The 12,495-nt window shown below is 42.2% G+C and overlaps 1 protein-coding gene across 8 annotated transcripts in view; it reads left to right on the top strand.

The window, feature by feature from the left end:
- Positions 1-12,495, top strand: part of LOC123632509 (katanin interacting protein) — a 167,964-nt gene that overhangs the window by 72,698 nt on the left and 82,771 nt on the right. The gene's annotated exons all lie outside the window — the stretch shown is intronic.

Here is a 12,495-nt window from a genome sequence, read left to right on the forward strand (position 1 = left end):
GAGATATCACAATAATGATGTTTAAGATCCGGGGCAGGGGAGGAATTGCTAAATTTAAGAATAGTTTTAAGAAATTAATGAAATTTGAAAATGGGCTATATTGTATTAAATAATAATATTGTATAGACATTAAATTTCCTGAGCTCAGTAGTTATCTTATGGCCAGGTAAGAGAATGTCCTTGTTCTCAGGAGACACCTGCTGAAGTGTGCAGGCATGAGGGCTTGAGATGTCAACAGTTAGTGCATAAATGCGTCAGAATAAAGAATTTGTGTGTACCTATTGAAAAGGAGGAAGTAGAAGGAGCGAGAAAATGTGGCAAAATACTAACAAATGTGATTGCAGGTAAAGGATATTTGAGTGCTCATTATACTAACATAAATTTTCTGTGGCTTTTACATTTTTTCAAAATAAAAAAAAAAAGCACATTAAAGAGGAGATGACCTGCTTCGGTAAAATCAAGCATCAGCAAAACAAGAAATAGAGAAAAGTGAAAAAGGAGACCTAGTTACTATAGTAAGATTGTATTAGTGTCAGCTTCCTGGCTCTGAAGTTGCACTATAGTTATGCCAGAAGTTACCATTAGGGGAAACAAATGCCATGTGAAATCTACAATTATCCCAAAATAAAGAGTAAAAAATAAATAGATAAAAGCACAAATTCTGCTTCTGATTCTGACTCTGGGTTTGGACTCAGCCATTATTCCTTTTCTGAAGCTGCTCACCTGACTGTAATTTGCAGCTATGTTTGCAAACCACAGTTACAAGGAGAAGGTAGAACGGTGGTTCTCAAAGTTCCATATGCATAAGAATCACTTAGGATATTTGTTGAAAATGCACATTTTAGGCCTAATTTGTAAGCTAATGGAATGTGTGTATAGGAGGTAGCATGTTTTTTAACAAAAGAAATCCCAGTGGATTCTGAACATTTTTTGAGATATTTTGGACTTTGCAGCTTGGATTTGGGGACTATAAAAGAAGTTTAAAAAATCAAAGTTGAAAGCTCTTCTAGGCCAGGTGCAGTGGCTCACACCTGTAATCCCAGTACTTAGAGAGGCCGAGGAGGGAGGGTCCCTTGAAGTCCAGAGTTCAAGGCTCTAATGAGCTCTGATCGTACCTTTGCACTCCAGCCTGGGTGACAGAGCAAGACCCTGTCTCTGAAAAAAAAGAAAAAAAAGCTCTTCAAGGCCAGAAAGATACAGAATTTGGGCAGGGGGGTTCCTACTCTTCTCTGTGAAACCATATCCTGTACTTCTAGAAACCCAAGAGGGAGAGGATGGCACTTAAAAGTATATAATACATGATACCCTATAAACATGTGCAACTATTATGTACCCATAATAATTAAAAATTAAAAAATATATATAATATATGAAAGATCCCAAAACATAATAGCTCCAACAATATCTCCTTTATTATAGGTCAATTTTGATCTAAAATATTAACCATAAGCGTCAGGAAAAGACTAAATGATATTCAACATACTCTTTTAAGAAGACAAAGAAGTCAATATGTTTTAGAAATGTTTTTGTATAAAACTATTTAGGTCTTTGACTATTTAAAAAGGTGAATGTTAGGTAAATAAGAATTAATTTTGTGTTATTATATTAAGACAGCATTATATTATGAAAATAAATATGCATCCATTTTATCTGGTTGTCCTCACTTTGGTCACGTTTCAAAATGTGGCTCAAACTTGAGAAGAAAACAATGCAGGGAAAATAGAGGCATGTAGGAGAGGCGTTCTTATCAGGGATGACTTGAAAAACATGCTGAAATTCAGGATAAGGATAGAAATGTAGTGATGAATGGCAGGGAGTGTAGCCAAAGGACAGGGCTTAGACTCGTGACTGGAAGAACCAGCACCAGCTCCAGCCGTGCTCTGTCGGCCAGCCTGCTGGTGTGCTGTGGTCATCATTATTGTTTTCTTTTGAATTGAAAAACTTTTCTTCTGAGCATGCACCCTCCAGTTTGTCCTGGTCCCCATTCCCTACTGTGTGACACTGCAACTCATCTTGATGTTTGCATCATGTACATCTCCTGAAGATGCTGGAGTTTGTGAGTCTTGTTTTAGGGATAGAAAGGGCAAGTCACTGAGATGTAGCAAACCTGGAAAAGGTAGTTTGGGCTTTTCCATAAACTCTCTGTAGGGCCTTGGCTGAGTTATCCTGTTTTGGAGCCCCCATTCCCTCCTCTGACAAGAAGGGGTGAATTAGATATTTTCTGTGCCTGCCAACTCTGAAATTATAAATCCCAGGTGGAGTTCATAGGAAAACTCTGTTCCCATATTCCAAAATACAATGGGGTAGAAGATACATAATAGTTTATGGGTTCCGTGCTCATCTAAGGACTATTTCTTTTTTAGAGATGGGGTCTTGCTATGTTGCCCAAGCTGGAATGCAGTAGCTAGTCACAGGCACATTCAAAGTGCCCTAAAGCAGTGGTCCCCAACCTTTTTGGCACTAGGGACTGGTTTCATGGAAGACAGTTTTTCCACGGACAGGGGGTGGGGGTGGGGGATGCAGAGCTCAGGTGGTGATACGAGCGATGGGGAGCAGCTATAAATACTGATGAAGCTTCCCTTGCTGGCCTCCTGCTCACCTCCTGCTGGGGGGTCACCCAGTTCCTAAGTTTCATAGAAGACAATTTTTCCATGGATGGAGGCAGGCAGAGCTCAGGCGGTGACACTCGGCCTGATTCCTAACAGGCCAAAGACCGGTACCGAGCCACGGACAGGGGTTGGGGACCGTAGCCCTACGGCCTCGAACTCCTGGGCTTAAGCAATCCTCTTGCCTCAGTCTCCCCAGTAGCTGGGACTATAGGTGTGCGTCCCCCTGCCCCTCACCCACAACCCTGTGCTCGGCTATTTCCATAGGTCTTGATATTTAAGGCTTCAAACACCCTTCCTCCATCCCAGATCTAAGCTTCATGGTAGCAGATACGTGCGCTGTCTCATTGCCCACTGTGTCTCTCATCCCTACAAAAGTGGCTGTCATAGGGTTAGTTTGCAAATAAATCTTTGTTAAGTAAGTGAATCAAATGATTGAATCGATGAGTGAGTGGTATAGATGTTGATTAGGCACCCTGGCCAGCCCACGCAAGCTGAGTTCAGTCATCACACTCACTAAGTTATAATTACAGTGACAGTATTTCCCAAACTGTGACTCAGGACACATAATCTGATAGAGAATTTTTGTGCTGCCTGGGGTAAAAGAGTCAGTTTGGGAGATGTAGTTTGGATCCTGAAATATTGGGGTTTCTGGCACATGGTTAATGTAAAAGAATAATTTCAGTCATATGAGTGAGGCTGGTAGGTCAGAAATCAGGGAATGGCGGGGCCTGTAGCAGACAATCATAGTAGTATAGATTGTCATCATGTAGAAATGTGGGCCCAGTGGTGCCAGGCTTTCTAGGTTTAAGAGAAGCCAAGTATATGAGTTTCTTTATGTTTGATTTCTCCCTACTTTTTTTACATTGGCCACTAATTCACAATTTTCTATAGACCAAACAAAATATACCTGCTAGCCCGATTTGGCCTTTATGGGTTTTTGGTTTTTTTTTTTTTTGGTTGTTTTTGTTTTTGTTTTATTTACTGTTTTCTTTTTAGAGACAGGGTCTCGCTCTGTTGCCCGGGCCAGTCTTGAACTCCTGCCCTCAAGTGATCCTCCCGCCTCAGCCTCCCAGAGTGCTAGGATTCAACTTACAACTTCCAGTTTAGACAGTGAAAGTCTGTCAGTTCTTGACAAGAGAGGAGGAAGAGGTTTTTCTCCGTCCCAGTGGCTCTTGAGCTGCCCCTCTGCCACCCAGAACTGTCAGAGGCACCCAGAGATGCACAGCTGGACTGCTCAAACCAAAGGACAGCCTGGCTGATGGCATTAGGCAGGGCCCTGGGCAAGTGGGTCAAACAGCACAGGGCAGCGGAGTAGGAATAATTCGGTGATGAGCATGAATGATGTGGAATGCTGCCAAACAAGCACTAAATGCCCGTGAAATGCAGGTCTAGAAGTGAGGGATGTACTGTCCCCTTCCGCCCAATAGGGTATTTTTGCAAATGAAGATACAGCATGGACTCTAACTTACTAAAGCATCTTTTTCCATCTTAATGAAAATAAAGAATAACCTCTGAATTAATATTAGAATAATCTTTTTTATGTTTTACATTTATAGCCTACTTAAAATTTCTTAGGTATTTTCACATTATTTTGTATCATTTTATATAACACCTAATACATGAGTGCTTTCTCATTAAAAAAGATTCAAACAGTTCAGAAGTAAACTGAGTATAATATGAAACGCCCTCTCTACCTACCCAGCCAAACCATCCCCAGCTTTTGGTTGTAGTAAGCATATATACTTTATTTAGTCATCTATTCATTCATTTACTCATTTATGGATTATTTTATATTTCATTTCTTTTCTGCTTTTATCTTACTAATTCCTCCCCTAAACTTTTTGGTTTAGTTTTATTATTATCATTACTTTTCTTTAATGCCCAACCCGGTCGCCTGCAAGATAGAGCCGGGGTAGGTCCAGGGAGGGCAGGGCTTGGTATAATTTGTTGCTTTGGTTCTCCCTGAACTCTATCCCTGTAACCTGACTTAAGTTAAATGTTTAACTCATTTATTTTCAATCTTGTTTTCTAATATATCAATTTTAAGGCTATAAATTTTCGTCTGATTATTGCTTTATACTCATCCTACAAATTTTACTATATAGTGTGTTCACCATCATTTATTTCTGATTGGTTTGTGATGTTAGGGTTTGCTTGTTTGTTTTTCCTCCTCTTTAGGAGAGTTTTTCCAAATGTTCCAAATAAATAGTTTTTTATTTTTGTCTGTTTTTGGTTTTTTGCTATCCTTTTGTGTTAACTTCTAATATTACTACATTATGATTAAAGAATGATCTGTTTGATTTCTATTTTTTGGAAGTTACTGAGTTTCTGTTTGTGGACTGCCAGATGATTGTTATGAATGTTCTATGATATTTCAAAAGAATAATCATTCTCTTTTTGGTACAAAGTTCTCAATGTATGTATTGAATCAAACCATTAATTGTGATAATTAACTGGGTAATTCTTAAAGTATGGCTCTGGACCACCTATATCAGTTTTTACCTGGGCTGCTTATTTAAAATGTAAATTCTTGGCCAGGCACGGTGGCTCACGCCTGTAATCCTAGCATTCTGGGAGGCAGAGGCGGGAGGATCGCTTGAGCTCAGGAATCCAAGACCAGCCTGAGCAAGAGCAAGACCCTGTCTCTACTAAAAATAGAAAAATTAGCTGGGTGTTGTGGCACCTGCCTGTAGTCCCAGCTACTCAAGAGGCTGAGGCAGGAGGATCGCTTGAGCCCAGGAGTTTGAAGTTGCCGTGACCTAACGATGACACCACTGCACTCTATCCAGAGCAACAGAGTGAGTCTTTGTCTCAGAAAAAAGTAAATTCTCACACCACACCTAAAGATACAGAAATGGATCTGGAGGGAGCATGGAGTGTTAAGAGTCTGCATTTTCAATGAGCCTCCCTGGAAATTCTTATGCTCATTAGCAATTATCACTGCAATAAATATCTATTTAATTTTTTATCCATTTGATCTGGTTGATTTCTGTGAACTTCTCAATTTTCCATTATATTTCTATTTTTACGTTATACATTTCAAATATCAGTCATTTTTTGCAAATAGAGTTAAGATGTTTTTTGAGAGAGTGTACCTTTCATCTATATGAATATATCAGTGCCAATATCTTTGTCCTATTTAAAGCACTAGGTGGGCCTTTTCAGTTTGAAGGCTTATGTCTTTCTTTAGCACTGGAAACTTTTCATGTATTATTATTACTATTATTTTTATTCTTTCATTGTTTCTGTTCTATCCTCTGGAGCTTCTGTTGGACAAATGTCGGTCCAGATTTATCCTTCAAGCCTCTTAATTTTCCTTTCATACTTTTCTTTTTGTCTTTTTGTACTATGTTCTTGTAAAATCACTTGCCTGGTTTTCTAGCATACTTGAGTAGTAACCCTTTAGCTCTCTCTGCTGTTTATTAACTTTTAAAAAATGTCAATGATAAAATTAAACCTTTTAAGATCTCTAGTTGTTTCCTTTTCATGGGTGACATTATCCTCTTACATCTCTCCAGGGATGTTCATTTTCTGATTATAAAGTCTTCCTCTATTTATTCTAATAGCTTCCTTTTATTGAGTATGAGCTCTTTCATTAATTAAATTTGGTGCCTATCTTTCAGTGTGTTGATTTCCCCCAAAATGTTTGGTCATTCTTGGTTGTCCATCTTTGTATTTGAGACTCCTACTGCTTCTGCCTGTTCTAGTTGATGTCGTTTGACCCTGGTGATTGTGGGGTTGGGCCACAAACATGCTCCTGGAAGCTGTGGATCTTAGCTTCTCTTCCAGCTAAGGGAGCTCCCAGCCTACCTTGGGGACAGTGACCTTCTGGAGCATTGCTCTGCCTTCCTGCCCCAGTGCCCACAGCCCCGGCTTTAACCTTCAGGTGAGCCTCTCTGCTGCCCCTTTCTTAATACAGATAAGGAGGGGCTGAAGCTCTAGAAGCAGCCCCCAGTGAATGCCTCAGGTCTTCCTCTCACTCATCTTGACTCTGGAGTGAGCCACACACACACACAACCCACTCCTTCTAGGGAACATTTTACTGCCCATGTATGTTTCAGTCTATAGTTTCCTTCCTTTTAGCTCTTCACAGATGTGATCCTTGCTGTCGGTCTCTTAGGTCAGTTTCTAGTCAGCCAGTGTCATTCTTTGATGCTTGGTCTCTATTCTGCCATCCCTGTCCAATTTCCTGTCTGTTGCTCATTCAGCCAGACCCCTGCTCAGGGCAGGGACAGGTGAGGAGGGGTTTGACCAGGGGCCTCACAGCCAGGAAGGGGTCGGGCAGCCTCCCAGGCTATCTGCTTTCTGAGTCATGTTCTTTCTCTTGTATCACTCCAGTCTTTAGAAACTGAACTCCGGGGCACTTCGTAAATACATTTAGCTTTGAATGAAAATTCGTGAAAGAAAATTGAAAGTTGAATGGGAGCAGTAAGAAGGTATCAGAAAACTGAAAACATTGCCGGGTATTTGAAGCACATTGTATAACTCACATTTTCCTAGTTGTAGTTCCATCAGAATTGATGTAGGGGAATGTGATTTTAAAAATACATAGAGTGGACCCTAAAGTTAGGGCACAAGCCACTTTATTATGGGAAGTTGGTGATCTAGGAGACACTGGGCTTGAGGCATGGACTGGCGAGCCTTAGGTTTGGGTTTCTGACACTCATTACGCTTGTAACTTCTGATGGAATGGCTGTCTTTGTTGCCAGATTATGAATCCCATGAGGACTCTAGTCTTGTTCATCACTCTGTCCCTTACACTTAGCAGTCAGACCAGATTATAGGGGACAGATAGAGTCAACAAAAAATATTTGATGAATACATGAAAAGAAATAATTAGTCAACTAACCCTTCAGTACAGGATAAAAATCCTTTGTAGACCAGGCAGGTTAATATGAACGTATAAAATGCCTCATATAGGGCAACAGAAGTCAGTGGGAATTATTGCAACTAACAGTGCATGCCGGACCAAAGGCATTCAAATCCCAGTTTTATAAAACTGCCGAGCAAATGAGAGACATTATTGGGGATTGTTGGGGGCAGGTTGGGCCTTTCTGGCTGCATGTCAGTCACCTCTACCCCAGAGACCGCTCCTTCCTCTTGAAGACTGTCTTAAAGTATCCATTGTGGCTTCGTGGTCTAAACATCCAAGCTTTTTGTAGGCGAATTCAATAGTGTCTGAGAAATAGAGAAGAATATGCAATCATCACAATTTTAAATTTTCTTTTAAAACTAGAACTCTATTAAAGCAATCACGAAACACTGATTCCTAGCTGTTACCTGGTTTTGTCCCTTCAGCAGCCTTGTAAAATAGGGCACATCTTCCCATAGTGGAGGTGGGGGCTTGAGACTTAGCAACTCACCTGGGGACACAGGGCAGCCGGAGCCGGGCCCAGAACTTCTCTCCAGCTCGTTCCCCTTTCTACGTATAGTTGGAGGTTTAATGCTTCATCCACTAAGGCTTAATACATGCTTTAACACGTTTAGTGGCCTCAAGGCAGCTTTGTGTAAAGCTCTCACGGGCAGGTTTCATCAGTTCTGTGCAAGTCAATGGACAATCACTGAGCACCTGACTTTCATCCTCCTCTAGAGACCGCTTGCTTCTAAGTTGGTACCATGCAGGGAACAAACATGGTCACGTGCTCAAGAGCCTGGACTTTGGAGTCAAGTGGTCATGCATCCACACTCTGGCTCTGCCATTATTAGCCATTTGACCTTGGGCTTGTACTCAAGGGTTCTAAGCCTGTAAGATGAGGGGATCCAGGAGACACACCACACTGGGGTGTTTCGAGGTTGAAAAGAGATAAGGTACGTTAGAGAGGTGAGATCAGTGCTGGATATATAGCAAAATCTTAGCAATTGGGAGTGGTTATTGTTGTTATTAATGTTATAGTTACCGTTACTATTATTGCAAAAACTTCACGTTTGAGGGCTGCCTGGTTTTGATCTTTTCCTAGCCCAGCAGAACGAGGAAGGTCAGGCATGGAAGGTACTAACCCCGTGACCCTCAACCCCCTGCTGCATTTAGTCAGCGGTTCTTCTAGCAACTGCCTTTCAGTTTTTAACTATGTCAGTGTCCATCCCTCCACCTCCTCCCCGGCTCTCCAGCGAGGAGACCCATTTGTGTGTTGTCTCTGTCATCTGCTGTCCACCTGCAGCGTTGGCAGCCTGGCCTCCACGCAGAGGGCTTTCTGTTGCAAGGGCTTGAACTTGACATTTTAAACACGGAACGCTGAAATTGAATATAACAAGGTTTTAAAGCAAAGCTATAAAGGAAGTTTTTACAGAGAAATTTCTGGATGATGACTTCAAAGCGCTGGGTAGATCCCACAGCATGGTACCTCTTTGAAGTATCAGCAGATTGGCTTTCAAAGCGACCAACCCAAGGTCCTCATCTTTCCAGATGGAAAGGTTTTGAACGGCTTTCTCCAGGGAGTGTTGCTACTTAGTTCGTCTCCCCTTTGCCCCTGGAACAGATGGTTTAGAACGCGTGAGCATTTTAAGGGCCTACGTTCTTGAACTTTGCTCACCCAGTGTGAGCAAATATATTCTTTTCCTTTGTGACAAAGGCATCAACCATACAGAATCTAGACTGCTTTTTGATATGTATCTTATAAATATAATTATGGCAATTAAATCGGCATTAAAATTTAACAGAAGAAAAAGAAAGCAAATTGAAACAGGAGACATTATTGACATTCAAATTTCACCATAAGAAACATTATTTCTTAAAGTATCCATGAGTTTAACACATTATGAAATAATATTAAGAGGTTAGGGTTGCCATTTTTAAAATCTGTGTTTCCATTTGAGATGGATTCGAGTTGACTGTCTGCTGTGGAAGATGAGGCCAGGCATGCCTGCACACTGCCTGCACGCTCCTGACTTCTGTTAGCTAAGCTAGAGGCTTAGGTTTATAACATTGCGTGCCGGCCCAGCACTCTAACGTGCATAAATACCTGATATTTATTCAATCTCGACGTGGCTTCGGTGCTATTTGACCTTTGATCATAGGATCTTCATCCCTGTATCTTTATTTTGATTTCCTTTATTGTCTAGATTTTGTTACTGGGAGGTTTTTTATGAGACGGGCTCATGAATGGTGTATTCCCAGGGTTTCTTGCTGTTTGAGATTGGCGGTGTGTTACTTTTCCATCTGGACCTCTTGACTGGATACACTGCTCTCGAGCTAGACAGACACTGCTGCGTTGTCTCCCAGCATCGAGAGCTGCTCGCCATTTTCTGAGTCACTCTTTTGGGAACCAGATGTGTTCCAGGGGTAGAGATGACTGATTTTTCAGACAACTGGCTGTCTAGGGTCTTCCACTCCACCGTTTCCTGCCGCTCCTGTGGAAGATTTATTTATTTGCAGGAATGAGGGACAGGAATTACACATAAATGTAAATATGTCATTTTTCTCTCATTACAAAATTGGATACATGCTAATAAATAAATAAATAAATAGAACAGAGCAGAGAAGGAAAGTCCCCATAATGTTACAAAGAGAACACTATTAATATTATAGTTCGGTGTCTATTTTTCCAAGGCTTTCTGTATGTATATATGCATATATACATGCATAGAAAATAATTATTTTTAAAATTAGGTTTATACTATATGTATATTTTCTAACAGGATTCTTTGTACTTAAATGTATATCTTGATATGAGTTTCCAAGGAAGTACAAGACCTACCTCATTCTCTGTAAGGGCTGCCTGGGGCTGCATGGACACCTGCTCTATTAGTTATTTACTCCATCTCTTAGTGATGAACATCTGGATCATTCTCTGTTACATACGATGCCTCAGCGATCTTTGTATACCTAAGACTGAAGGATAAATTTCTAAAAGAGTGGATCAGAGGGTAGGCATGTCGTTTATTTCTAGTCAGCCATTTCTGCCATCTCTGCCTCCAAAATACATCTCAAGGCCACCTCCCTGTCCTCACCTCTACTGCCACTTTCTTCTTTCACCTGCAATTGCAGCTGGTCACCCTGTTTCCACCCCATGCCCCACCCACCTCCCAAATCCACTTGGTATCCAAGAGCTAAGCAGTCTTTTAAAAACAGAAATCATATGATGTTGTATCTCTGCTTGACACCCTTCAGTGGCCTCTCGTGCATGAAACAAAATCCAGAGTCTTCCCTGAGGCCTACACAGGCCACGGGACCCCTCCCCTCTGGCCCTGCTCTCCCTCTGTGGAGTGCAGGCCCTCCAGCCATCTCTGCCGCAGGGCCTTTGCCTCTGCTGTTCCTATGCCTGACATGCTTGTGCCCTAGACATTCAATGGGTGGCCCCTCGTCGCTCAGCCTTCCCTGACCATCTTTTATCCGGGCTCCCTCAGCCCTGTCACTCTGTCCAGACGGGGTCTTTCCTTTGCAGTCCTGGCCACATCTGAAATACCCCTGTTTATCTTGCATTACACATCGCCTGCCTATCTCCCCCTGCCCCACCCCTCAGGCTTCTTTAAGGCAGAAGTCTTGCTCCCCAGGGTTACTTCAGCCCTTAGCTCAATCGCATGCATGAATACATGAACAGAGGGTAATAGTCATATTGTCCTCCCCATTAGTGGGCCATGACAAAATGCAAAAGAGTCTGTTGTATGCATGGATAATCTAGGAGCAAGTAACAGTGGCTGAGGGAGAAGTCACAGCTCTGCCACTTAATCATGGTGAGAAGTTGGACCAGCTTAAAGGCTCTATGCCTCAGTTTCTCAAACTTGGGGAATCTCAAAAATTAAATGTGGGGTCAGAGGGAGCCTGCTCAGCTGACCATGGGCTCACAAGTCCCAATGCCCCACCCAAATCTTTCCTGGAACTGGCTGCGGTCGGTGGCTCCACTCTGCCTTAGACATCTGTGGGAACGACTCTGGGCCCTGGGACCGGCTGGGATTCCCGACAGTGACAGCAGGCTCCCAGTTGGGAGCTTAACCCACAGTGACTAGGCAAGGACACCAGGAATGCAGAGAAGGGGATTTGCCCCCCTGCAGAACAGAAGAACCCAAGTTGGCCCCATTCTCAAGTGGGGTTGGCTGAAGAATAGGGGCCAATAGGCTGTCCTGTTTTTAACCAAATTAATGATATCACAGAGTTTTATGCTGCCTATCTTGCAGAGTTATTTCTGAGGATCAAATGAGAGAAAGAGTTGAAAATGTTTTACAGAGCACAGAGCATCATTCTACTGTAAAGAATTGCTAGTTTTACAACCACTGAAATTGCCATTAAACACCAGGTCACCCAGGAACTCATGTTTCCCTGGGGAGGGGTAGTAAATCTGTTGACCTCCAACTGCTCACCACAGTCAGACTTTGAATACATGAGCCGTGACCTCAGCCTGGTTTCCATGAAGGTTGCATGGACCACCCCAATGCACCCAATTATAATAGAAGACCTCGTGTTATCTTTTTAAATGCCAATGGTGAATACATACTTGCTTTAGTACAGGGTTTTTCAACCTCAGCACTATTCCATTTTGGTGAGATAACTCTTTGTTGTAGGGGCTGCCCCATGCATTCCAGGATGTTTAGCAGCGTCACTGGTGACTTGTGACCCCTTCCTCCTTTTTTAAAGCCAGCACTGTAGCATCTTCCTTCCTCACTGGCCTTTGCTTCCATCCTTATATATTCTCTTTCTGACTCTGATCTTCCCATCTCCCTCTTATAAGGACACTTATGATTACCCTGGGCTCACATGGACAATCTGGGATAATCTCCCCATCTCGAGAGCCTTAAGGGACATCTTCAAAGTCCCTTTTCCATGTAAGGTAACATATTCACAGGTTCCAGGGATGATGACATGGACATCTTTGTGGGCCATTTATTCAGCCTATTACAGTCTACCCTCTGGTCCCCAGTGATTCATGTCCCTCCCATATATTCATCCCATCCC

Source organism: Lemur catta, chromosome 2, assembly GCF_020740605.2.
Source record: "Lemur catta isolate mLemCat1 chromosome 2, mLemCat1.pri, whole genome shotgun sequence".
NCBI classification, from domain to species: domain Eukaryota; kingdom Metazoa; phylum Chordata; class Mammalia; order Primates; family Lemuridae; genus Lemur; species Lemur catta.